The sequence below is a fragment of the Struthio camelus genome, chromosome 3 (assembly GCF_040807025.1).
Source record: "Struthio camelus isolate bStrCam1 chromosome 3, bStrCam1.hap1, whole genome shotgun sequence".
Taxonomy (NCBI): Eukaryota; Metazoa; Chordata; class Aves; order Struthioniformes; family Struthionidae; genus Struthio; species Struthio camelus.
The window spans coordinates 88,106,199-88,132,816 of record NC_090944.1 but is presented as its reverse complement, the minus strand read 5'-3'; the positions used below and the strand labels follow the sequence as shown (position 1 = coordinate 88,132,816).

Below are 26,618 nucleotides of genomic sequence, written 5' to 3'. Positions count from 1 at the left end.
CCTTTCTCTTTTTTCCTGTGTCCCAGACTTTCAGTTTAAATCATTCTTGCTTGGCAAGAAGTCTGGGCCACAGATTATTGCACTTGTTAGACTGCAGTGTTGGAATTGTGAAAATTACCATATGATTGACAGTCATGAAAATGAATCCCACAGCACTAAAGCAAAGTCTTTCCACTTTTCTTGGCAGACTATTGATTTCAGCTGTGCTTTGCTTAAGAGACACAGAATTTCTAAGGGGCTCTGAAGCTGGTGATGACTAGTCCTGAAAGCAGTGTCTGCGTGCGTATTGCCTTAAGTCTCAGGTACAACTTTCTTGTGGAGCCATAGGAAGGGCCAGTGTTGCTGCTCTCTTCAGGCTGTGTCTGCAGGGGGTGTGGCATTTTGGGGGAAATGTTATCCATACAGACTGTGACGTATATAGAGAATAATCCCCAGCATGCTGTAATAGTGATGTTTTCAGATTTGAAATACTAAGTGATCAGAGTTCACTGCTGTGAAATTCCTTAATTAAAAACAAATCTGCTGTGTTTATAAAATGTCTAAACGTGCTGTTATGGTTAAAAGAACATACAAGGGAAGGCTTTGTTGAAATGTAAACACTTGGTGAATTATTACTGCAGTGCAGTGTCTGAATGCACTAATCTAACGACACAGTCCCCAACATGCAAGTGAATGTAACGGTAACAACGGGCTATTAGGCTCAGATTCAGTATTTAGGCTTCGAACTTTCCACAGAAGCACTTTATTGAATTCAGATTCTTTGTTAACTCTTTTTATTTTTTTTCTCCCCTTGGCATTTCTGTGAGCTTTTCTCTTCTTAGAGTTGTTCCTTACAGTGATGGGGACTGGTAACCTATTCTGTGTTGAATGTCACTGTGAGCTATTCCTTTGCTGAGAGGTTGATGTTTGTAAATGGGTTCTTTAGAACAGTCTTTAACACCCTAAGAAGAAATGGCTTTGTCAGCACAGTGGGGGAGGGTGTGGGAATTGAAGGAAAATGGTTCCCCCAAAGGATAAGTAAAAGGACCTGCCTTATTTTAGGTCTGAACTAGCTTCATTACTCACCTGCAGCTGGTGTGATGCGTGAAAGAGCTCTTATTGCCATGGGTTCATTGGTGTAGGCAGTGCAGAAGAGACTGTCTGAGAGGTCACAGGTGCAAATTTCAACTTAATTCCTTTGGAAACCTCGTCTTCAGGTGTTGGCTCTTGGCTGCCCCAGATGATAGGGGGGAAGCTTCTCTGGTTTCCCTACTGGGGTGCTGAGGTGAACAGCTCTTCCAGAACTGGAGCTCCTGAGTGATGGGGACACACCAGGTGCATAGCTTAGCTGGTGCAGTAATGGCATCTGCAGACTGGAACAGTCTGATCAGTAAAATCCTTGCAAACTACCTTAAGCTTCACTACTGTAAACAACGCTGCATCAAATTGTCATCTTGGACTGACCCACTGAAAGTGTGGATGAATTTCAGAAGGAGAATAAACTCAACTTTCTGTTCTGAAGTTCTGTGCTGAAATTTGTAATTGAGTTGTCTCTGACGAGGATTTAGCACTCTTGGGCGTAACAGAGTTAATGTTATGCCCACAAACTTGATTTCAGTTAGGATTTTGAAGCATTTATTTACAGGCATGGTAACAGGAAATGTGAACTTGCCTTACTGAAAGCCAGGCTGCTGTAAAGGTCTATAAATGATTTGGCATAGACTGTAGAAATTATCCTGGACTTTGCGATTCAGGGGATTCAGTCGATAACTGTTTTAATTTTCTAACGTTATCCATTGTACTTTTTGCTGATTTGAGCTAATATGAAAACTTAAAGGTATGCCACCTCCAGAGCTCCCCGCAGTTCCGGAAACCGCAGAGTTGCTGGGGAATTCCTGCTGTAATCATATCCAAAGTTATGAACAAAATCTTGCATATAAAGCGTGCAGATGGGCCTCAAGGAGACAATGGTCTTTGCCCAGTATTTTGCTGATAATCCTTCTACAATTAGGCAGGCCAGAGCTAAATAATTTATCCTGTAAGTGAGCTGCATTACTGGAAGCCACAGCTTGGTGATGAGAAAATGCTGGGGTAGTACAGAGAAGTGGCAGTTTCAGGGAGCCGATATCTGCCACTGAACACCAGAGGGCACAAAGTCTCTAGCAGTCGTCTCGTCTTCTGGCTTTGTGAATGCCAGCAGCGTTTAAACAAACCTGTTACAGCGACGCTTTGAAAAGCAAACACAAAACTTCACTGGAATAGCAAAGGGAAAGTAAACGTGCTAACAGTTTTAAAATGGAGAGGAAAAGAGTATCACTTGCAGGACGTGTACATTTGTGATATGTCAGCTTGAACACTGAATACAATGAGTATCGTATGGATGTACATAGTTATGTTTTTATATTTAAGTATAGGGACACGTGTTAACAGTGTGTTTTCATATTTTTGGGAGGTGCTCTGCATATGAATGAGACCATATGTTGATTAAGCAGGTCATTCTGAATGAGCAACAGTCAAAATGACTTTATAAAATGTACTTATTTATTGTTGTGTTTTGTGGAAAGTTTTTTTTTTTAGAAATATGACAGGAAAATTTGGAACTCTTTACTTGCATGACTGTCTGATTCCCTTTACCTGTAAAACTCGAATCTTGATACTTGTCATGAGACTTAACTGTACAGAGTTGCAGGAAAAAATGGTACCAAATCTGAAATCTTTTCTGAGCCCTGCATAAAATTTTTACAATGTTAGCCTCTCACAGCTAAGAATATAAGTGAGGATTCGCAAGCGGATGCTTGTGAGTTTTCAACAGATTTTTAAAATGAATCAGTTGCCAGACTGGTCTTACAGTCACTATCTTGGGACCGTCCAGGCCTCAAAGCAAGGCCCGTTACATGTCCCTCTGTCAAGCTTCTGCTCTCTGAAAGTGTAATGCTCATCTTTTGAGCTATGTGAGGCTATCAGCTTGCAAATGTTAGAATTAAATCGGGAAGAAACAGATTTCAGAGCTGGCTGCAATTTATCATGTGATACAATCTCTGTGTATTTTAATTTAAATTTGAGTCTAAAACCAGTGACTAAAGCTGTAATCATGCTGTCAGCACATGTAACTACTTTCAAAATTAGAGAGTGATCAGTCTAACTGAATAAAATCTGGTTATAATTTCAGTAATACCATTAAAATTCCAATTTCTAGAAAGCAAGGCTGGTCCAGTTGTCACAAAGCGTATCTACGATCAGGGAGATCCAGGTTTAGTTCCTAGGTATGCCACCGGCTTCCGGTCTGCCTTTAGTCCCTCAGTGCTTCAGGGTCTAAGGCCTTCAGAGAGGATTAACTTTGTCAGGAACTTGGATACCCAACTGTCTCCTAAAAGGGTTATTGAGGGGGCTCATTCTCAGGCTGGCTCTCTAAAGAAGTGATGAAGCCCATCTGAGCGTTTTTTTTGTCAGGAGGGAAATCCTTTACTAGTATTTTGTGCAGTGTTGCCTGGGTGTATACAAGTTTGTGCTAATATGAAGACCCTAAGGCTGTTTTGGCCGCATAAGTACCCTTTTCTAGAGGCATTTAGTGAGACTGGTACGTAGGGCTGCATCCCCCTGCATCAGAGAGAGCTTTTGCTTATATATCATCCATAACTTATTGCTGGAGTTGATTTATTTCTGGCAGACGCTTGCATTTAGGATGCTAGAGGTCAGAGCCGGCATGTCAGCTTCTGGCGAGGATTTCATTAGCTCAGTGCAGGTTGTAGCAGGCTGCTGACATGCTCCTTCCTCTGAGAGACCGTGAGTTTAAAATGGAGGAGCCTGCGGCTGGTCACCTCCCGCGCAGAGCGACGAAAGGTGCGGGCTCCTCCACGGCAGGCGGTGGTCAGAGCGCGAGCACTTCTGGCTTGCACTCCTGGTCTTTTTGTCTGGGGCAGTCCGAATTGGCAACGGGGGGAGCGATATGCTAGGTTGGGAAAGCCCCTTCCCTCCCTCGTCTCCCCGTGGGCTGTAACGGTGCGATGACGGTGGCAGCAAGACTTCTGGCCTCTCCATGCTGGGCAGGGATGTGGCTGGGGCTCCCACCTGGCACGGCGTTAGACCGGCAGGAGAAGACGTTTGACCCAGGGTACAGTATGTGCTCCCGGAGGAGGCGTTCCCCCCCACAAGCGTCCCACAAGCTGGCTGTGCTCCATGCGCTGCCAGTCGGACCAAGCTGCTCCGAACCGAAATCGGCTGCCCCAGATGAAGAACTGGGGTGCGAGGAGTGGCAGGCGCGCACTGCAAGTGATGGGGGCGCTCAGAGGCCGGCAGGGCTCCCCTCGGCACTAGCACCAGCCTTGCGCTGATTGATACGCTTCCTTCAGGGCGTCAGAGCTCAGTCACACCTGTTGTTGCTGAGGCTTCTTCTAGCCCGTTTTGTGCTCCCAGTCCGGTCTTTCAAAATCTGTAGCAACACTGTTAGTAAAGCTGGTGGTGAGCCATGTCTCCCAGCTCTTTTTGAAGAGGTGCCTCGGAGCGGGATGATTTAGATGGTGCAAGTAGAAACTGAAGCGTGTTGGTACAGCTGCAAAGAGTTATTTGCACTATGCCTGCCTCTAGCCTATGCAAATAGCAGGAGAAGCGATTCCTTGCTTCCCTAAGACCTGGCTTCATTCATGTACAACTGTGTGTGCACCTGTGCATTTACGGAACGTAAACAGACTCCACAGTAAAATGGAAAATCTAGTAAGAAATACAAAAGTACCTGTTGTGTTTTGCAGACTGCAACGGCACCCAGGAGAACATAGCATCTGAATGAGCCAAAGAAATAGAACTTGGAGTGTGTTACTGGACATTTGCAGGCATATCTAAAAGCAAAAACACTCCCTTATAAATAATTGTGTTTGAGCCCTGCTGCTTTAAATAGCTTCTCTGCTTTTAAAGCTAACTTTCTTCGCGCATCAGATAGTTAATCTTGTGCAAGATCAGGAAAGTGACTGCAAGCAGTGTCTTTCCCTGAATTCAGTGGTTCTTTTACGAGTATAATTATCAGGGAAGTAATGGAGAGATGCATTTAATACTGATGTTATTCTTCAGCAGTACATTGAATTTTAGTGAGTGGTTCTTAAGCTTTAAAGACCCTCCTGTTTTGTTCCCATAAAGTGCCCTGGCCGTATTCCAGCTCTGTCCCAGCCATCCAGGAGGAGCTCTCCCTGCCGTCCCGAGTTACTGGAGAGGTGTTGAGCTCCCTCGCTGGCCTTGTGGAGCTGCCTCCGTACTGTTTCAGGTTAGCACAGTGAGGTTTGCAAATACTTCAGTTAGGTTTTCAAAGCTGCTCCTTTTTATCACTTTAAGAATCAGACTCCTGCTATTTCATATACTTGTTAGTTAAAAACACACACACACACAAACAAAAGATTCTTATTTCTCATAATCTTCCAGAACTGTGCTGCTCTGAGCTCTCTAACCTCCTTTCTTGTGGGCTGCTAGCCTTCATTAATCCAGCTAAAGCAGTGACGACAGAAATACTTGAGGCAGAGACTTAGTTTCTTATACGGGCTTCATAGATGCATATTTTTAGGAAAGTAATGGTGGTGCTCTGACAAATAGTAATTCCATTTGTCAGTAAACCTAAGCATTTACTGAAAGAAGGGACTTGCAGGTAGTAGTCTGTCAGAATTAAATATTGGTTTTCTGTAGCGTTTCTCTGTAATGTAGGAGAAAGTCAACTATGGTCCCTAAAGTCTAATTCAAAATAAAGATCTAGTCTTCCATACAGTATACAACACTCTGTTATTTTAGTGCAAATGAGGGTTTAAAATTCAGCTGCATTCATAAGGATGCTTCTAGGCTTGCCTGGAGATCATAGTTTCAGTTATTCTGTAAAAGTAATAAGTTTTCTGGTGGGGGGCTTTCAGTACTTTGTTATCTGGTTTTGGCTTCTTGCCAAGGAATAGTACCACTAGAGCACTCACTGCTGTTTATATGATTTTCATTGACTTCAGTGGGCATTGAATCAGGCCTTATAAGCACAATTTCCTCATTGTTAGCAGCTGTTCATTGCTTAGCATTACTTGAGCCGCTATTCAGCTGGCCATCTGTGATCTGGGACTTCTCAGACTGCAAGAAAATCATTAGCTGTTCCATTTTGGCAGGAGAATATTGTAACTTATCTCAGGGATGTATTTGTACAAGGAGTAATAATGTTTTTCCCCAATATCTATTGCTTGTCACTTGCCCATCTGTGGTTCTAACATACAAATGTTAAATAATAAATACTGAAATAGAATCAGTGCTTCATACATTCAAAAGCATGTTTTTCACCAGGATGCTGAGAGATTAAGTCTGCTAGCCAGAGAGAGCCCATATTATCAGTACACGTGCTTATCAGTCTCTGATGCTAGTCATTCTGCAGAGAAATTAGTTTACAGAATGACAAAAGTAGGTCCTGTAGAGTCTGGATGGTGAGTTATGACACCAAATCATGACTGAGAATTTTGGATGTAGCTTGATTAAAGGGTATAAGAGATGAATTGAATGTACATTGCATTAAATGTGCGTATGTCTGAGAGCACTATAAACTGAGAGTTTATAGATGGAGGCAGTGTCCTGCAATAATTGTTCTCCAGAAGGAAGCAACTGTGGAAGCGGAGGTCTGTGCCAATAAATTAGCATTTCAACTAGCCTGTTAACTTATCCTGTATTGCTAGATTCTTTTCCGAGACCATTCCTTCATTCTGGTTCCTGGAGGAGCGACCTGTGAATTCCTGATGACAGACAGTTCCCTTAAAATTCTACATGAATTTTTTACAAGGTTTAAAGGAATGTAGTGAGAGATGGACATAAGGAACAAAACATTGTTTAGGTAAGTCTACCCCTTTCAAGGAAAGGATGTATTATCCCAGCATGGAAATGTTAAGAGATATAGTACTCAGTCTTAGACAGAAGTCCTCTGGTTGGGAGTGCTTACTAGGAGGGAAATTATCATTTTTGTTTACCCATGTTTGTAATAATACCTCGGCTAAATGTGGCTCCTCCATTCGCTTATGCAGTGAATGACAGCAACCCCCAATTTGGCCCCAATTTACCCAATTTGGTAAGTCGTCCTTTGTCCTTTATGTGCTTTCATTCATGTTAGTAGGTGTTGCAGATGCACATCTCTGGTGCTGAATGGGAGAAATCTCAGCTTTCTTTGGTTTCTGAATTGAGCTTCTTTCACTTTTAGTTTTTCATTTAAAACTGGAGAAATCAAGTTCATTGCTGATGTCAAAGCCTGACTACTCGTTTATAAAAACAGAAATACAGAAATGAGGGTGGAGGGAAGGAGATAATGGGATTTCCCTGACGTCCTGAAAACAGGATTTGACTGTGCCCAAATTTTCCATTTTTATTTCCAGAACAGAGCTTTATTGCCTGGTGATCAGAAAAATTACAATATTTCATCAAAGATTCCCAGCATATGGGAACCTACCAAGTTTCATGCATTTTTCAAAAAGTTTTGTGGATGCCAAAAGAAATGCCTGACTTCATCCTCCTCGGGGAGGACAGCCCGCTGAGCCCTCGCGCAGGCGGAGGGAGGCTCGTTGCACAGTGCTGGAGTTGATGTTGACTCTGCGAGTCCGTCAGCAAAGTTTTGGAGAGAGAGAATACACAGCACTGTACCTTGCTCTGGAAACTGCCAAGAGAAGCACAAAGACTCCATCCTATAAACAAGATGTGAGACACAAGCTCGCTCTTTCTCAGCCAGCTCAACAGCTCAGAGACCGTTCCCTCCATTAGGCGACGGGGATGGCGGTGAGGCAATGTTCTTGCTTCCTCCACAGTGCATACTAAAAAAGTTTAAAATAACCAAGTATCAGTTTTCCCCATATTCAGCCTTTGTTTAACAAAACATGAAGTCTACGTGATAAGTAAACCTTGTGAAAATGTAATAAATCTTCTATATACATAGCAGATGTTGCTGGATTTATCCACTATAGGAAGTTATATATCAAAGTGTACAGTTTAGTGCCTGTTTTGTGTACTCAGTGAATCCCAGACATGTTTAATATTTCTCCCTCTGAGGTTTAACAGCGTATAAATAACATTCAATAAACACCTTTAACTTTAAACAAATGTATTCAGATATATGATGTCTGCCCAGATCTCATGTTTTAAGAATACTTATAAATACTCGACAGGACTGATTAAATCTAGCAATATGTCCTTAATTTACATCAATTCAGTCTCCTAGCAGCAGCATTTTCCATATCTCTGTTCAGGATGCGTTACTTGTGTTATGAACTGTTGTTTCAAAGGTGGACAATTTTGCAATTGTGATTTGCAGAGAACTTAAACTTGGCATGTGATGTTCCTGCCCAAGAGCCTTTTTTTTTCTCCCTAAACATATTTGGAGGAATAGTTTATTCTTAGTGTTGTTATGGTGGAAAAACAATACCTCAGTACTTTCATATCTCTGATTTTTAAAATGCAAACTTTTGAGATGTGAGCTAGAATCTTAAGTTAATTTCAACTAGAAAACTTAAAAAAAAAAAAAAAAAGGTGGGGGAGGGGAAAGAGAAAAAGTCCCAGAACAAAAAGAAAAATGCCCCTCTACCTCCTCCAGTGATTCTGTTATTTTTGGATTAGAAACTTAAAGGCACGCAGCAATTCTTACTTCCTTAACTTTCAGGATAATTTTTTTCTGGTGGTGGCAAATGGTGATCTGAGAACAAAAGGAGGAAGACATAAGAATTGAAAGGACAAGTATATGTGACATAAGAGAAGGAGGAAAACAGATTGGCAGGTATTAAAAAGGTCAACCAAGGAGCTGAAAACTGCAAATTGTTCTCATCAGCAGACTGCTTGACGGGCTTTGTATTCTTGGAGTATCTAGTGTTGTTGCCAGGTTTTCTCTGGCTTACCCTAATGCTCCTCATAATGCGACTTAGCTGAAAAGGTCCATAGGCTCAGGAAGCTACTAAGGGTAAGGCATTATAAATAGAAAAGGCAGCCTTGGTCTCCTTTAGGCTTTTTGGTTTGGGTTACTACCCCCTGGTATGTTTTCTACTGATCCATCATTTTCAATTTGTCCTAGAATGGAGCTCTCGCTATTGTCACTTAAGATTATTTGTCAATTTTCTGGGGGTTTCAAACTCCTGCAAGCCCAGTCCTGCTAGGTATTGATCATTCTCAGCTTTCACTGACTTTGAGAGATTTGGGGTTGCTCAACAGCTGTTAACATTTGTCTTGGCATAGCATTCCTTGGTGTAAAGTGCATGCTCTAAATAAGCAGGGATGAAGGAGGGGTTGATTGACAGCTCATCCAAAACACACTCAAGCTATTGGTGATGCCAACAGCAGCTTCAGTGAATGTCAGACTGTGATTTCTTGATTGTTGTCATGTCTGGGGATTTTGCTGTTGCTCACCTCAGAATACAGATATCTTCCCGAGCATTGCTCTAATGTGCATAAAAAAAATTGTTGAGTATCTGCTGCTTATCACTTGTGTCCCTTAATGTGCAGTGTTTTTTCAGTGATTGTATGAAAAGAGACTTGTTAGGATTCTGATTAGATTATCTACAGTAAGAATCCGTAATTAAAAGAGACAAAGACATACAGTAGCTCCCAAAAGCACAGATTTATGATCCTTTTCGTAATGCAAGAGACTGTGTTTCTGCTAGTGAGGTTCCTACTGGAAGTCTAAACTCGAATGCCCAGAGGGGCAGTCTTACTTTCTGTATTCTGCTTGTTAATGGTAAAGGCAAAATGTCTATTCCATGTTCAAAACTGCACTTTAGTTGTTCATGAGAACTGTTCTCAGTTTAATTTCGTATTATCCACTGCCTGCTTTGCCCCAGAGTTGCATAGGTGACGATGTAGGGAGAAGAGATTTTTCTAGCCCTTAAATTGCCTGTTCCTTCAGCAGAAAATTGAAGGTAATAATTCTTGCTGGATCCCAGCTGGTGAGGAGTCCTTTGCCCAGACATAGTAGTGAAGTGTTACTAAGTGTTGCACTTTGTCTCTTTTGGTTGAAAACCGCAGAGGAGCTTTCTCAGACCAGCTCTCTAGAGAGGTACTAAGCAAGCGGTGTCCTAAAACAGCTTATGCTTGGATTTGAGAGCGTTTTATTGTCAGCTGCAAACATTAACACCAATATGAGTGAAACGGGTGAGTTGGCTTTCACCTCAGCACACTACTTGTCGTTCTGCTAGTCTTGTTCAAGGTGAGGTGAAATTACCCGTGGGGGAGAAGTCAACAGACCCTTTCAGTCCAAGCTAAATTCCAGCAGATGGGGTGCATAAGTTACGACGTTTCCACAACCAGTGTTGCTGGAGTTAAAAAAGGGATTTCCTGGATTAGTCGTCAAATTGAAATAACGGTACAGCGGGAGTTGTAAATGTTTTGTATAACCATAAATGAAACATTCCGGTTTCAAGCTATTTAATTTTCTTAAACTTTTTTCCTTCTTTTTAGACTTGAGTCAATTAAAAAAATTCTGTTATAGCAAAACATTGACGTGTAATAATGTGGAAATGAAACATTTCAGCATTTCTGAAATGAATAATTATATTAGAAAATGTTGAAATAAAACCTTAAATTGTTTAAAATATTTTTCCTATTTTTTCTGGCCAAAAATTTTCATTAGATGTGACCTGAAACCGGAATGGTTTCCTATTTGCCCCCTCCCTCTTTTCCTGTGAAACCGTAGGTTTTGGCTAATTTTAGCTGTTTGTGAAAAGAAAAACAGCCAAGTCTGGCTGTACTCGCCACTTAATTTTATAAACTTTGTTAAATGAAGGCAGGCTTTATAGGCTTCTTGATGTTGTCTTCCACTCTTCAGATCTTTAGAGATGAAGGAGCAGTATATAGGCATGGGAAAGCAAAACTAGTTTAAAGGAGAAAAAGTAAATGTTAATGTAGACCATTCATGGGGGTTTCGTGCTTACTGTGAAAGGGCTGAAATATTTCACCCCAGTCCTGACTAGGTTCAGATGTATCACTGAGTTACCACAGCTGGAAGAGTTATTACTCATTAGCTGAGTTGCAAAGCAATGAACTGATCTGGTAGCTTGGGGCAAGCATGAGGTGAGACAAATTTGTCTCAACTTCTTTCACTGAGGTTTATGCTAATGTGAATATACCTCCTGTTTGTGGCAAGCTGAGAGCATACTCTCAACATGCTCTTCTGACATCATCACGTCCGAGTAATCAGAGGGATCTTCCTATCTGTAAAACAAATTGTGGCCCTTTGGGATGATGTAAATAAAGGCCACTGCTAGACCCAGTCAGAAGGTTTTGAAACAGACACAAAGGGCATGTTGTTCACTCATACTTTTTCATCCCAGGCTTAAGCTAGCTCCAAATACAATCAAACCCAATTGCAGCAGTGGTGAGTGGTGCAGATCAATAAAAATCAATTAATATAAATATTAGCTTATTTTATCGCACCAAGGATGCAATTAGCATTCTCAGCTCTTTTCAAGCAGCGATCACATGCCTTCTGTGTGTTGGGAGTCTGTGTTGCTTAGCTTGAGCCCTAACAGCTGTAAGAGGCAAAGGATTGTGCAGGAGGCATCTTGATCAGCTCCCAGCTGGCTGCTGCTGTTCTCCCCATCCCCTTCCAAATTACCAGGGTTACTGCCTGACTCGGATTTATTCTGGCTTACGTACGCACACGTCACCTCTGCCACTGTAATGCAGATAAGAATTTGCTAACAGTCTTGAGAGACATCCCTGGCCTCAAGTGCTCACGGGCACGTGCTAGCAGGGTCCAGCACTGCGCTACCAGTGAGACAAACGCTTTGATGTCCAAGGGGTTATGTTGCCTTGTCAGACCCGACAAGCTGATAACATCATTGAAATATGCTTGCTTTCTGGATTCTTCAGAAGAGCGGCTGGCTGGGAAGGGTTTTATGTACAGCAAAACCTTTTTAAATGTTTCTCTAACCTCTGTGGAGATTGTCCTTTGTAGATGCAAGGGAAGAAGGAAGCTCGTGGCTCCAAATGGCAGCTTGCTGGTCATGGGCAAAATGAAGGCTGCCAGTTGAAACTGTGAAAAAGCAAAATGAGGCCCAGCTTCAGATCTGCTACATTTCCCCTAGCAAACGTGAGTGTCCCATTTATAATTGGTTCATAGTTACCTTGAAGACTGTCTGGCCACTATTTAAATAAATTCCTGGCTGTGGATTGTCACTGGCCTGTACGTAGTGAGGTTCAAGTCCTGCCTCTTCAGGGATGGGCTCTTCTCCAAAGGGCTCTCCTTAGGTGACATTCTGTTTTCTCCTGCGGCCTTTGTCTACCACCGAAAGGGATGAGACTGAAGAAGGTTAAAAAGATGTCATCAAAAAGGTGATTCTGAAGGATAGCCTGAACAGAGTTATCAACTCTGGCAAAGTGCTTAGTTATTAGAGTGGATGAACAAGGGAAATGCATGGGACCTGTGGTTAGCATGGGAAAGGACACAGAAAGGGTAAAATCATGTATCCCTGGCTTTAATAATTCATGCTCAAATACTTGGCCATGTGAGTACAGGTAGAAGAGAGGATAGTGGAGAAAACTCTGAGAAAGGGGGTAAGTCTTGGGAGGCACTGGGGCATTGCTAGCTGCCTCCCGGCTGAGGCTCCCGCATCTCTCTGGCTAAAGGAACCCACAGGATCTAAAAGGGGTGAGATCCAAGGTCTTCTTTTAAGCCACGCTGTGGAGCCTTAATCCATTTTTGTGCAGGAATGTTTTGGTTCTCCTGGTTGGTGATGCTATTCCTAAAGTAATGCAAATAAATGAATACAATATGTTTGGTGAGTGTATTACTCTAATTAAGATTCCCAGCTGGGTTTCTCATTTAAGCAGCAGGATGGTCTAGAGAATTAAATTAAGAATCAGGAACTCCTCTGTCCTAACCTTGCTCTGCGGAGTGAATCATCCTGCGAGGAGGGGCTGTTCACTCACAGCAATATTTCCAGACTTGAGTGCCTAAAGATAGGCACTTGGATTTGTATTTAGGCTCTCACATAAATGTTGTTTACTTTGCAGAGGTGCAGATCCCTGAGAAGGGAATGGGTTTATAGGCAGTTCGTTTCTCTGGAAGATGTGCCAAGCTTTAGGCACCCAAACAGAGAACAGTAACTTCAGTCTTTCGGGGGCATAGTTCACTCATGTGAAAACAGTGATAAATGTTTTCCTATATCACAGGAGTAGAATGAGGCTGAGTTGCTGAAGTTAGCATTTGAATGGCATTTTGGAAATAGCAATGCTTTTGGTGCATTTATGCTTGATGACAGAGTTCATAGGAGAGAAGGTATAAATTTATGATGGAGAAATAAAGGAGAAGGGAATGAAAGCAGGGAAAACTTAATTCTGATTTTCCTGACTTAATTGTATGTTTAAATCTCAGTCTTAATAAGGGTCTAAATCTCCATCAATTAATAAAGCTTTTCCCTTTTTCTCTTCTTTTTCTCATGCAATATGGGGAATAATGAATAGGCAAGTGTGATTTATAAGGGGGGAAAATCCACCAACTGGGTTTGCTGAATTGAGCAATTGAGTGGCATTCCTGTGGAGTGGTTTTACAGTGTCACTTGAACCCCATGGTTAAGCAGTCTCTAGGTAACTGGAGGCAGGTCTGTTTTCCATAATATATTGACTCAGTCTGGAAGTAAAACACACACAGAGAAAAATCCTCAAACCTTGCTGTATCCTTTGCTGCAAAAATAATAGAATGTTTTAAATCTTGTCCTTTTTATCCAAGTCAAGTGGCTTTTAGAGGACTTCAGAGTCATTGCTTGCTGCAAGAAGAAAAGGGAGATTGGCTTGGCAAGTTGTCCCAAATCATAGTTGCTTCTTGATATAAGGCGTTTGCAAGAGAAAATGTATGCTCTGCTAGAAGTGGAGAATTCAGAACAAGATGCGAATTTTGTTTGGCTCTGGGACAGAGCTTTGGGGGAAGTGGGCAATGAGGGAAGTGCAGTACTAATGAACATAAAGCCTTTCATGTAGGGAGCAGAAATGAGCCTCATTGTGAGAGGACAGAAAGATGGTGGGAGGCTGATGAAAGTGGGTAGAACTTGGGAAATACGAGGGAGTCATCATGGGAAAGACTGAAGGAGCTGGTGGAGGGTGGGAGAGGTATTTATCAGGAAGCAGAATTTGGTGCACAATTTGGTGAAGCTGCTGCAAGGGGCTGGAAGGAAGTCAGAGATGGCAGTGAAGCCCAGCTAGAAACAGATAGAAAACTTTCCTGAAAACAGTGCCAAATGCTTCTGGCAGTCTTACTGGCTCGTGAGTGTTGTAGTTCAGGACACTATTTGCAGTGTCTATATTATTCCTTGGATGCAGCTTAGAGGGGCAGAGCTCTGCCAAGCTGAATGACTGTTTATCCTAGACTGGTTGTAGGAGGCCGCATAGCAGGAAAGTTTACCACCCTTTTTGCCACAAAAGCTGTGATGGAAAAGTTACAGAGAGAAGGCTCCCTTGAAAACTGAATTTTGGGTTCTGTTAGAGATGTAAAAGACAAAGGCTGTGTATGTGCAGTAGTTAAAAGCGAAAGGGAAATGCAAGCATGTTTTTACTTCTAATTCAGTCACTTCTCACTGTAGGCAGGTTGACTAAATGTTGGATAGCTGCATATCCAATAAGGAGGGAGTTGACACTGTATCTGTTGTACCATCTGTTTACCAGTTACCAGTGCACTGAGAGAAGCTTCAGGGAGGAGTAGGAAAAGTGCCAGAGTTCGCAGTTGTGTTTAACTGCTTAAATGCCAGCAGTGTGAAGTCAATGATTGGCAAGCCTCTGGTCTGCAGAGTTAAAACTACTGCAGGTAGAGACTCCTTTTCAGCTAGCAGAACTTTTCTGCTCAGGTTGGTTTCCTCTGCACGCCGTCGGTGGCAGCAGAAGAAACCTAAGCCTTCCTAGCCAGGCTCTGGTGGGGGCACGTTTCCTACCTGTCATTTGATTGTTCTGTGCAGAGACTCTGCTCCAGAAAAAAAAAAAGCCTGCTAACAGTGGTGCCAGAATAAAAGCTGCAGAAGAAAATCTTTTTGCTATAGCTGTGTTGGTTGTTTCCTTCACATAGACAAAGCTTCTTCCTGCACAATGCGATGCTGTAGTAGCAGTGCGGGAAAGTCTGTCCATTGGCGAACTAGTAGTGTGAAATTACCAAATACAACTAAAAAATCCTGAGGAGTGAATTGTGGCAGCACAGGTGATCATTCCATTCCCCTCTGATCTGCGGTTTCGCTATCGGGTTGCAACGAGCAAGCAAGCTCCTGTAAGGTCCTGAAGCCCTGTTTGGACAACTTCTCTTTGTTGTCCCAGCTGCTTCCCCTCTAAAGGTGACAAAATCTGACTCCTTCAAATAGGCTTCAATTGAAGCCGCAGGCCCTCCACAGCCCTAGCGGTGAGAAGTTTCCATTTCATGGTGCCAGTGCCGAGGTCAGGATAGAATGTGAACTTTCTAAGTAAAAATTCTGACTCCATAGAAAGAATACCAAAAGTCCCTTCAAGCTGATGAGGATTTTAAGCCCAGGCGCTTAAGATGGCATTGACTACCTTTGTTTTCCAAATACTTTTATTTCCCTATTAAGTCAGTGCAGATCAGTTGATGCCTCAGAGTGTCAAAACCTGGGCAAACTGTCACAGGTAAGCTGGTAGGAAACAGTTTTCATCTCTTGCAGAACTTTTTGGACATGGAAAATCCTTATCAATTTCAGTTGAAGTTAGGGGACTAGTTTTTCTCAAGGCTTGAGACTCTGTGCCTTTTGTTCTCCTTTAGTCCAGATTTCCCTGACTTATATTTACCTTGGCTTATAGACGTAGACCCAAGCTACAGATACTTATGGATCAACTCTCTTGATCCAGTAGGTCCAGCTAGTTTCAGACATCTGCAGTTCTTCTTCCTGTGCATACAGGACCAGCAGTGAACTGGACCCATCAGTGGTGTGGTATCTTTCAGGCAGATGTGAGCTTGTTCTGCTTGAAAGCTGAGTAGTGGCAGTTAGTGAACCACTGAGCCCCTGTTAATAAACCTGTCTGAGAGGCAGGATTTATAGTTTTTGCTTGACATTACAATAACAGAGCCAAACCTCTTCTGGCAAGCTGAAGACTGAGCAAAGTGAAGTGGTGTCTGTCTGCAGAATAAATTGAACTTCAAGTGATGGCTGCGTGGTATCATTTATTTTAATACTTGAAATAACACACTGAATGTTGGAGATTTTAAAGCAAAAAGTCCATGTGAATAGCTGTTCCTGAGGCTCTCCAGTCCCACGAAGATAACCTAAGCATGCTCAGGTGCCTTGGTGTCTTTGTTTCTTCCCCAAGCAGTTATAACTCCTTTCGCCTTAAGAGAGAAAGGCCCTTTCAAAATCACTGGTGGCCTTTGATCTCAGCTCCACATGGCTGTCTTCTGGCACTGTCTTAACAACTCTCAAGTGCTTGCAGAGAAGAGGCTTTGTTCATGCCAGTGTCTTGCCTTGTTGCTTGTCTCTCCTGAAAGTAAACTCATTGAAGTAAACTAATATCCATCAAGTGAACATCCTCAGGACAAGGTTTCTTGTACTTGCTGGTTGTCACAACAACCATTTGTCTTCCAGGTGAGCATTAAGCAAAGCCCCACATTCACCCAGAGCAGTTCCCCTTCCTTCCTGACCGTTCCTGGGGTGCGTCTTCCTCACAATGAAAGTAATATTTGCCAGGCTTTGAGGTCTGTGGCTAAAAGCATTACTCAAGAGCTGTTGGTGCTTTTCCTGCTCCCAAGGCACGTTCAGTTTGAATGCCGTTCTGTGCTTTGCTGTGGCGTTTGTACAACTAGCCCCTCTGTGACAGTCAGCAAGATGGCCTGGCTTTCTTTTGCCAAGAAAGAAATGAGAGAAGAACAAAAGAAAAACCTGACTGCAATCCTTACTGAGAGCCAATTTGCTCTGTTTTGTTTGCTAGTTCTGCAGGGCATATAGGCTTTGACTACATCACCTGTCAATTTAATCCGTTTTTCCCCCTCAAGGAGTAGCTCGACTGGTTTGATTCTGAGACAGAGGCCCTTGCTCCTGCCAGCTTGGAAAGGCTGCATTTTTTGTTGCAAACTCTTGGCTTTGATTCCTGGCCTGTCCTACAATAATCAAGAAATATCTTTGTGCGAAGAACTGCATAATTGCTCTAGCACATGGGGTTGCCACATAATACACCTCACTGCCTGGCCATTGGAGTGTGGGAGTAAAGAACTTGACCAAAAAGAAAAGTAGATTATAGTTGTAGCTGTAAAAAAAACTCTTGTTTCGTTTTGGTCATATGGGTTGCTGCTTGGTATAGATATTATAGAGGCAGATGGTTTTCTTTCTCTTTCACCAACAGCTACCTACACTTCAAAATCTAGACTTAAATCTGATTATCCAAAAGGACTTAAAGCAGGTCCTTGAAAGTAGCCCCCTATCCTGTTTGTGAGTCTTCTGTTAGCTGGAGGGGAAGGGAGTTTCTGCTCCCATGTGGGGGTACCACGGTGCATAGGTTAAGATGTGCATAGTCATGCCATTCAGCATTTTTAACATGGGAAAAGCTGCTGAAACTGTCTTTAGTTCTCACTTCTCATTGCGTATCACTTTTGCTCTGCTTTTATTTATATATGTGTGTGCGAATAAATGAAATGGTGAAAGAGCCTTGGCATCGATCTCAACCCCCTCTTTGGAGCCAGGCTGGTCCCCAAACGTTCACCTTTGCAGTTCCTCCAGCTGCCCCAAGCTGCACGCCGCTCCGGCTGCGTGGTGCCGGGCTTGGCGAGCGCCGGTGCCAGTGTAAACACGAGCTGCTGCACACTACCGTGGCAGGAGGGCTGTGCAGGGGCACGGCCCTCGCGAAGCCCGTTCCACCGCTATGACATGTTTTTTCCGCAGGGCCCCTGAGCTGCTAAAGGAGTGGTGGAGCTGCTATTTTGTATGCAGGTAAGCGAGGAGGGGTGTCCGGCGGCAGGGAGAGACAGAGGCAGCTGGAGGCATCGGCTGCCCGGCTGACGCAAGCCCCGTCTTGCTCTCCTCCCCGCCGGCTGCTCCGTTTCATTACAGTGATACAGTTTGATTCATGAGCTTTTTCTCAGCTCGCCGCTGAGCCGGGTGACTCAGAAGACAGGCTCTATAAAGGCTTCATTAAGGGAGATTAACGTCAGCACGTACCTTTTGTTTGTGCGTGGTTCTTCTTCCCCCGGCACCGGCACCGGTCACCTCCCCTCCCTAAACTCCCCACCCTGTGGCATTGGTGGAGAGAGGCTTCCTTGGGTCCTTGCCCTGTCTCCTGTTGCCACGAAAGTGGCCAGGTTTCCAGAGATGGAGTTCAAGTGCCACCAGCTACCTCCGATTAAATCTGCATTGCAGGCTAGACGTAAGCCGAAACCTCATCCATCTGGAGTGGGACCGTTGCTAGCGTCAGGCTCATGGTGTAGATCTGTGATAATGTTCAGTCTTTGAGGGTAAGAGAAAATGAGTGTGGCTTGGGAAAGGTGATTTGGGGGTTTGCCCAGTTTTCAGAAGGGTGGGAATAGGGTGGCAAAGATGTCGTGATCAGCTAAGGAAAAAGCTGCAAACAGTAGCACCTTGCAATTCCAACATGCCAGGCAGTGCAAGAAGAGATCCAAAGGGACCCAGCGTATTTTCCTAACTTAGTTGCCCTGGAACAGAGCACAGGTTTCCTCCATCTGCTTGAGAGGAGAACTTTAAAAAGCTTTTAATCGTTACCCAGTTCCCTACAGTTTGCTGGTGCTGGTTCCTAGAGCTGAGGAGATGCTTCTGTAGTGATTTCGGGGCCGGAGGGAGGGAGCGTGGTTCAACTTTTATCTGCTCGAAGAGGAGGGCTCAAGGAGGAAGAGTTGGATGGTTTCTGGAGCTGATGAGGCAAAGCGAGGAGTGATCTCCAGCTCCTGGTCATAGATGGCTTGATTTTCTGAATTTGGCCTAGCACAGCTGTCACTCAAAGCTGTTACCATGCTGAGGCTCTGGCATTTTGTAGCAAAGGTGTTTCTTGTCTTAATTCAGCTCTGAGGCCTTCCTCAGTGGTAGGCGTGCTGCTACTCTTTGAGGTCTCAGGGGTGATTTTGGCTGTCTGAGCACAGTGGAGGTCTGGGGAGGGAAACCGGAGCCGTGGACACTTCATCTTCCCCCAGAGACAGTCATTCCGGACCAGCGGTGAGGCTTTTTACAAGAGCAGCCGAAGGAAAATTGTACTTTTGCTTTCTCTGAACTTCCAGCCCAACACTTCCATTAGCACTGACATTCATGTAAGAAAAAGAAAAGAAAAAAATAATAGTGGAGAAATAGAAAAATATATGCCTCTACCAAGTAAAACAAGAAATGGAATACTGCAGGAAGTAGGTGAGACATGGTACATGCTGTGAAGCGCAGCCTGTTTTAACAACCAGACAAGTGAAGTATTGCTATGTAACAGTCCAAAAGAAGCAAGGCAAGAGTACTCTGATAGCAATACTGACTGTGATTCAGCACCCATTAAAAGAAAAAAATAGGGAGAGGATAGGTCGACGGGACTGTGCAGGACGTTCAGAGATGTAGAATAACCAGATCTGCTTACAGTGCAGCAGAGGGAAATTTGGGCAGAAATGCAAGAAATGAGTAACTGAGGCGGCATGTTACACATCAAAAACCGTTTGACAGGCGTGAGTTCAGCAAGCTGCTTGACCGCAAAGTAGTCAAAATAAGCAGATAAGTTATTGAAAAACACTGAATGGGAGATATGCGTCTATATCATAGAGGAGAGAAACACAGGCCCAAAAGCTGCCTCCAAATGAAATAGCTTTAAGTGCCCCTAAAAGGAGAAAGCAAATAAACCTTTTTTCGATAAGCAAGGAGAGCAAATTTAGATAGAGTTTGGAGCAGGCTTTGAAATCACTACTGGAATGTCACAAAGTGGATGGTCTTGCCTCATTCCACGGGGCTGCAGAGCTTGCAAGCCTACAAACTGGACAGCTGGCTTTCGTGCTACACGTGGATATTTAGCAAATCACAGACATCATGAGGAGGCTGTGTTCATTCATTAATGGATGGCAAACAAACAAAATAGCTTCTTGAATCTTTTGTCCCCTAAATGCAGGGTGAGGCAGTTAAAGTACAAGGATTTCTGATAAGTGTTTATGTAGTTGCTTGGTTCTGATGCTGTGTTTCAGTTGTGGCTGTTCCTTTCTTAGCAGTTTCAAATTCTGCAATAACTAAGAATTTGCCCTTTCAGTCTGAAAATTGAAAAGGCAGGAATATGCAGAAAGAATATATGCACAAATGCCTGCTATTCCATTTATGTTTCCACTGAACTTTTCAAATGAATTTGCAAACAAATTTCAGGGTAACTTGGTGGAAATTCTAGCCTATTCTTCTGAAAAGCAACTTGGATGTAATCATGGGGATGAGCCCCAACCTGCCTGTAAGATTTCTCTGCTCCAATATTTTGCCCTCTCCTGAGATTTTTTTCTGCAAGACTCTTGACAATTGACTTTTCTGAAGACCTCCTGGAATCAAGAATTTCTATGATGTTCTTTGTCCCATCCTTAAAAAAAAAAAAAGCCCTTATAATTTTGAAAGCCCTTATGATTGTATAGAAACACATGCAAATGTGATTGTGAATGTGCTTTAAAGCCACAGAAAACATTGTAAGTGAAAAAGTAAACAGCAAGATGTATTCTAGGGATACCTGAATGGAGTAAGAGGAGTGAAATGAAAGCTGGCCACGTCTCTTCAATGCCTTTTCATGAGATCACAGAAAAAGTCAGGCTGGAAGGGTCCTCAGGAGGTGTCTAGTACAACTTATTGCTCAAAGCAGGATCAGGTATGAAATCAGACCAGGTTGCTAGGGCTTTATCCAGTTGGTCTTGAAAATCTCTAAGGATGGAAGCATGCAACCCCTCTGGGTAACCTGTTCCAGTGCCAAGGCAATGTCTGCCAATTATCTTGTTCAAAGACATCTTTTTCTTTGAGGAATATGTGTATATTTATACATTCTAGTGAAAATGTGTCATTTGCACTGGTAAAACAGCAGAGCAACACAACATGGACAGATAGAGTAGCTTATTTTAGACAAATGAGTGGCAGTGGCAGTGGCAGAGCCTGGCAACAGACTTGTTGAAACTGGTGCTGGGTGTTGGATGCCAGATCTCCGAACTATAAAAACCTGAGTGTTAGTTAGTCTCGTGGAGAAATATGTTATCTGTTACTACAGTGATAATCCTAGCTCAGTGGTTTTCAAATATTTTTGATTTTGCACTCCTAAAGATATTCGAGTGGAGCTCTGGACCCCTTTATCATGGTGTTTGAATGAGCCCTATCAGGGCTTGCTGTTGTGGACCCCTTCAAATTGGCCTGTGGATCCACGGATTACATATACCACAAGTTAAAAACTACTACTAGGAGTTTTCAGCTATTTTTACATATTTCTTTTCCTCATGTGTGACTCATTTATCTGTAAATACAGGAAAATGTTTGTACTGTTATTCTTCAGTGTTAGGGCCAAATGATCTAGGTAATTTCTTAGTCCAATTTCTGGCTTGAAGCAAACAGAATTTTCTGATTCCTGTCTCAAGTCAGTAACTTCCACTAATGCTGCAGTGACTCTGTAGAAAGACGCCTAAAACTGACTTGGAGACATCAAACGGTAGAGAATCCTCCACGTTATTGGTAAAATTTGTAGTGGAAAACTGACTGTGCTGTGAAAACTTAACTCAAACTGAGTTTTCAGTTCTGTAATGCAGCTGGTCTTCCTGGGATATTTTGTTAGTTCCAGATAGCTATTTCCTATGGAAAATAGGATGATTTTGAGAATTCAGATGAAAATGTGTCCCATTTCATGTTGGCTTGTTTGCCTCTTCATTAGCTTGTTTTGATAAAATGCTGCATGAAAGAACTTAAATATTTCATAATATTAGAAACCAAAAAGAATCAGTAATAAATTCCAACTGTTGTGTTTATTAAAATGAAGCATTTAATTTTCACAAAAGGCAAACAAAATAACTCTAAAACGTTTCAATCTTTACGCAGACATTTCCTGGTAGGAAAAGCTGTTGCAGCAATAGAATGAAATGCTGCCAAATCTTACTGGGACGTGCACAGTGACAGAAGTCTGGTAGAAGAAGCAGAGGATCTACTGAAAGGAGTTAATGATTGTAGGTTCATAGTTTTTCTACTTCTAAGCTAAAAACCCTTTCTCTGGCTCCCTAAACTTTTTTTTTTTCTTTATAGCTTAGGTATTTTCTTTCTCTCAGATGCTTATTGTGTTTTTGGAAAGCAAGCAAGAGCAGAAAACAAATGCCTGAAAATTTCTGATTAAAAGTGGATGTTAGGCAAAGAAAAGGATTTGGATAATGTGGAATTCTTTAGGAATATCCTTCCGTAGCGATTATGAAAATCAGATGGTACAGCCAATCCTAGGGCTGGGAATATGCCTAATGGAAACTCTAGCAGTTCTGCATCAGTACTTGTACTTAACCCTCCTCCACGCTTCTTGCTCATTAGAAGCAATTTGATTTCAATAAGCTTCACAGCAAATCTGTTTAAGCTTTTTTTCTGGGTTTCATACCATGATTGCGAGGACATTGACGACAAAACGGATTTTTGATCTTTAAAGTTCAGGTATCTCTGATTTAAACTCAAATTCAAGCTCAAAGTCAAAGTCAAGCTAAGTTGTGACCACCTATGCATTGAAACTCAGGTCTGGAACAAGAATTCAAAAATTGAAAATTATTTAAATCTGAGAATTTGACACCATCTATTTAATACAAAGGGATGGAGTTCTGTAACTTGGATCAAGGCTTAGATCCTTTTCCAAATGCGTTAGCTCGAATTTTGTTCAGATCTAGGACTAGAGAGCGCAAAAATTCCCTTACAAGATCTGTTTGGATGCTATTCTATGAAATGAACAGCCTGCAGTCTAGTTCCTTGGGTGAATATATGCTCCATACTAAAACCTACTCACTATTTCTTTCTGCAGTACCATCAGTTAATATCTTTACTGGCAATTTCAGCAGAGAATTTGTAAACTCTCTCATCCCCATCATTGTGAGTGGGGCACCGTGTGTGGGCAAATGAGGGTAAGTTTTGAAAATGTTTTTTTTGTTCAGCTGTTACCCAGCTTCCACCCAAGGACTGCCGTCGCCAGGGCTGTCTCTTATAATCCTCTAGTTTTTAAATGACCGCCAAATTCTTCGGAAATGCCATTTGTGGTGTGACCTTCGGTGTCCTAACCGGATCTAAACCTGCGTAGGTTTACAGTCCCCTGGCTGTTGAGCAGCTCATGGCACTGGAGCTGGGAGATTGTTAACACTGAATAGGTGTCTCGTAATGGCTCTGGTCACATATCGCTGACGGGGAATCACTGTCATGCTCTGAAGGAAGGTCAGGTTCTCGTAGAATTTATGTAGAGTGGCAGATCTGCAAAATAACCGAACCACGTGCAACAATTTTCTCGGCCTGACTTGGCTGCTCCTTGATTAAATTCTCCTCTGTTGTTTAAGAGGAATTAGAAGGATGTTTTCAAGGGTATTTCATTAACTGTCTGTATCCTCACTGTTAATTCAAATAGCTTAATGTTTTAATCATACGTGCATAGAAAGTTCAAAATTATTTGGGAAATTTGTCAGTTAATTTCCCTGAACAGTAGATTTCTCTGGAATCTGAACACTTTATTTGAGAAATGAGAAAATATGAATATATATGGCAGTGTATTGCATGAGAGCATAAGGCAGGAAGGAAATGAAAGAAAGCTGGTGGGGTCATTTAAAAAAATCGAAACCATCTTGACTTGATTTTGACTCTGGAGCAGATGTAGGTTCAGAGTACACAGTACAGTGATCTGGAAAGGAAGTGGAAGTGGGACTTTGACTTTTGGGGATTAAGAACATCAGTGAGCTGCTTTATGATGTATAAAAGCCTAAAATGCATTTTTCTTTTTGTCTTTTATTTCTGTTTTCCTGTTTTCCCCGTTTATCTCAGAAATACTAAGTTCTGTCTTTTCTGTTTTTACTAGAGGTCTACTTGAAGGGCCTGGGCAGTAGAAATCTTCTTGGAAGGGCTGATTTGAAAGGTCTGCATTGTTGAAGAAAGATATATTCAAGTTTGTCAGAGGTATAAAGAGACTGATTAAAGCACTTTTCTTCTCTGAGTTTCTAAGGTATCAGTTTTATGTGATTTCATCATGAAAAGACTTCTCAACAGAAATTGAGAGAACTGATGCATGATAGTATTCCTTACTCTGTTTTGCTTTCTAGGCATCGAAGAATTCAGATAAACTCACTTAATAAAAGATTTTGGATTTTTTTTGCTTGTCATAAAGGTGCAAAAATGGATAGTTCAGAATTCCCCTCTCTTTGCAAATATGCTTAAAAGAATGACTTTTGGAGATTTTGTGGTATTATCTCGTCACAGCTTATGTGCCATTGCCTATGTTTTGCTCAGACTTTGTTTTATAATTGTTGTTGTTAGTAGAGGGGTTTTCTAGCACCAGACTTTTTTTTTTTTTTCCTCCAGGAAGAAAATATTACTCCTGGTTAAGTAAATGTTTTTTTTTTCTTTTATTTGTTATATTTATAGAAACAACACAAAATGTACATTTCTGGCATAAAAATGCCTATGTAATACAATCTCCTGCAAGCAGTAGGTATAACTGAATATCCCAAAGTTTATTATTAAATCCACATACAATTACTGTAATAGTATGCTGAAATATATTTGTTTTGGCCTAACAAAAGGGCCAAATGTGAATTCAGGAGTTTGAAATGCATTTTATTTCTTTTTTTTCATTTTGTAAGCCGTACAGAAAAGTTTGCCGATGGTTTTAGAGTGTTATTATAGTCTGAAAATATATCTTCTCTGTGGTTCTGTTTGAATGGTATTCACAGAATACAGGATTTGGCCAATTTAGATTTTTGTCTTCATAAATTATTTGTGAATTACTTCTGATGTTTGCAAATATGTTCTTTCAAAGCTCTAAACGAGCCTCAGTTATTTGAGACATTCAGCGTTAGATACTTGCTGCTTCCCTGGAGCTTAATGTTTACATGTGCACACACAAAAATATTTTTGATTTCCTGCCCACCTTCAGTAAAAATCTGCAAATTCATTGTGTTCTTTTTGTATGTTGTATAATTGTGTAATTAGCTGATAATATTTTCAGTACAGATAGGAGGATAAATATCCAATTTAAGGTCTGTAACAAGTAGAAATTTGTTTTCTGCCAGTAAAGCAGATTGGTACGACTTTGATTATGAAGGTATGAAAGGAGAAGATGTAATTTTACACAATATTTTTACACAGTCACTTTCTGGACCATTGAACAATAAAAGCTACAAAAACTATTTGACTACATAAGAGCAAGTGGATGGGGTTGACAGATGTGAGCAAAGATCATTTATATCCTCCATTGCAGTTGAATGTATGGAGTTTCAAAAATGTTACTTTCGGTGCAGAAACCAAATTCTTTCAGTTCGGTTAATATATTAGGAACAGATTTTAAACTAAATGTTCTAAGTACTTAAGAAACGTGTTAGTGTTCTAGTTGGTACAGTACAAGAAAATCTACTTTAAAACTTGATGCTTCCTTTCATTTGTAAATATTTTCTGCAACAGAAGCCTGGTGTCTTAAATCACTTTGATTCATTTTGATTTCTTCATTTCTAAACTAGGGAATAAAATCTAATCTCCTTCAATTTCTAGTCATTGCCCATCCAAGTTACTTTTTCCAGCTTTATCTATTTTCACACAGTTTTGGTATCCCTTCCCCCCTTCCCCCACTAACTAGTGCTTATAGCTTGGATATTGTTAATTTTAACTGTATCTAGACTATAAAAAGGGACTTATCCTTTTTTTGTGGGCAAGTTTTATCAGCATTGCTAGCATCCAGTGAAAGCGTGAGATCGTACTGCTTAGAGTTAACAATCTGTGCATATTTCTTTATCTTTTTTCCTCCAGCCTCTGTCTTTTATTACTAATTTAAATACTCTGAGATCTTTCAGAAAGCTTTACAGGAGATGGAGTAATCAGTCTTAGCCTTTGAAATTCTTTCCCTGTGGATAGTAGAGTAAGGACAACTAAACAAAAGACCTCAGACTGTGATGATAGATTTATGTGATGAGTAGTTTTATGGATATTGGGGAAACTGTGAGTAATTTATTTTGAAATGTACCTCTGTTTAGCCTCTTTCATACTATTTCATAATGGGGTTCATTGGCAGCTCTGCAGAACATTCTGTAGGGGCTGCTTTACTCTACAGTAAATTTACCATTGTTAGAGAGTTTTCAAATCTGGAATTTTTTTTTTTTTAATGAATTTGGCAGATGACATCCCTCACACAGGAAAATATCTTCACAGCAGGCCCTCTGGTCTTGAGAAGTAAGAATTAGAGTCTAAGTGGTGGTTTTGGGGGACGACCAATTCTCAGATGCCCTAAGGCACTATGGTCCATGTTGCAGCCCACTGGGATTGTGTTTTTATAGCCCAAAGCTGAGGGGGGGGCTGTTGTAAGGGGGTTGCAGTCCCTGGGCTCTTCAGTCAGTACAGATGTAGATGTAAGAGCCGAACCAACATGGTAATTTCCATAGGGGCTTTGCAAATGGTCTCTGGAATAGATACTCTCTTCCCAGCTGCATGTCACTTGCATCCCTGATAGCTGGGGGGGGGGGGGGGGTTCCAGCCCTCCAACACCTGCATTTTGTTGCTTCTCAACTTTGGAAACTG

General features: G+C 41.8%; 1 protein-coding gene and 1 long non-coding RNA gene across 3 annotated transcripts in view; both read left to right on the top strand.

Moving 5' to 3' along the window:
- The window catches only part of LOC104147972 (uncharacterized), a 49,407-nt gene extending 23,186 nt beyond the window's left edge, over positions 1-26,221 (top strand). Inside the window, exons 2-6 of one of the 2 annotated variants that reach the window (XR_695014.2) lie at positions 6,654-6,808; positions 7,341-7,737; positions 21,930-22,054; positions 22,879-22,978; positions 23,914-26,221. This is a non-coding gene — a long non-coding RNA (uncharacterized lncRNA). Of the gene's footprint in view, positions 1-6,653; positions 6,809-7,340; positions 8,176-21,929; positions 22,055-22,878; positions 22,979-23,913 lie in introns of those variants that run through there. The other variant, XR_011140285.1, reaches the window with a different exon arrangement.
- PDE10A (phosphodiesterase 10A) overlaps positions 1-26,618 on the top strand; it is a 388,058-nt gene that overhangs the window by 61,117 nt on the left and 300,323 nt on the right. The window lies entirely within an intron of this gene.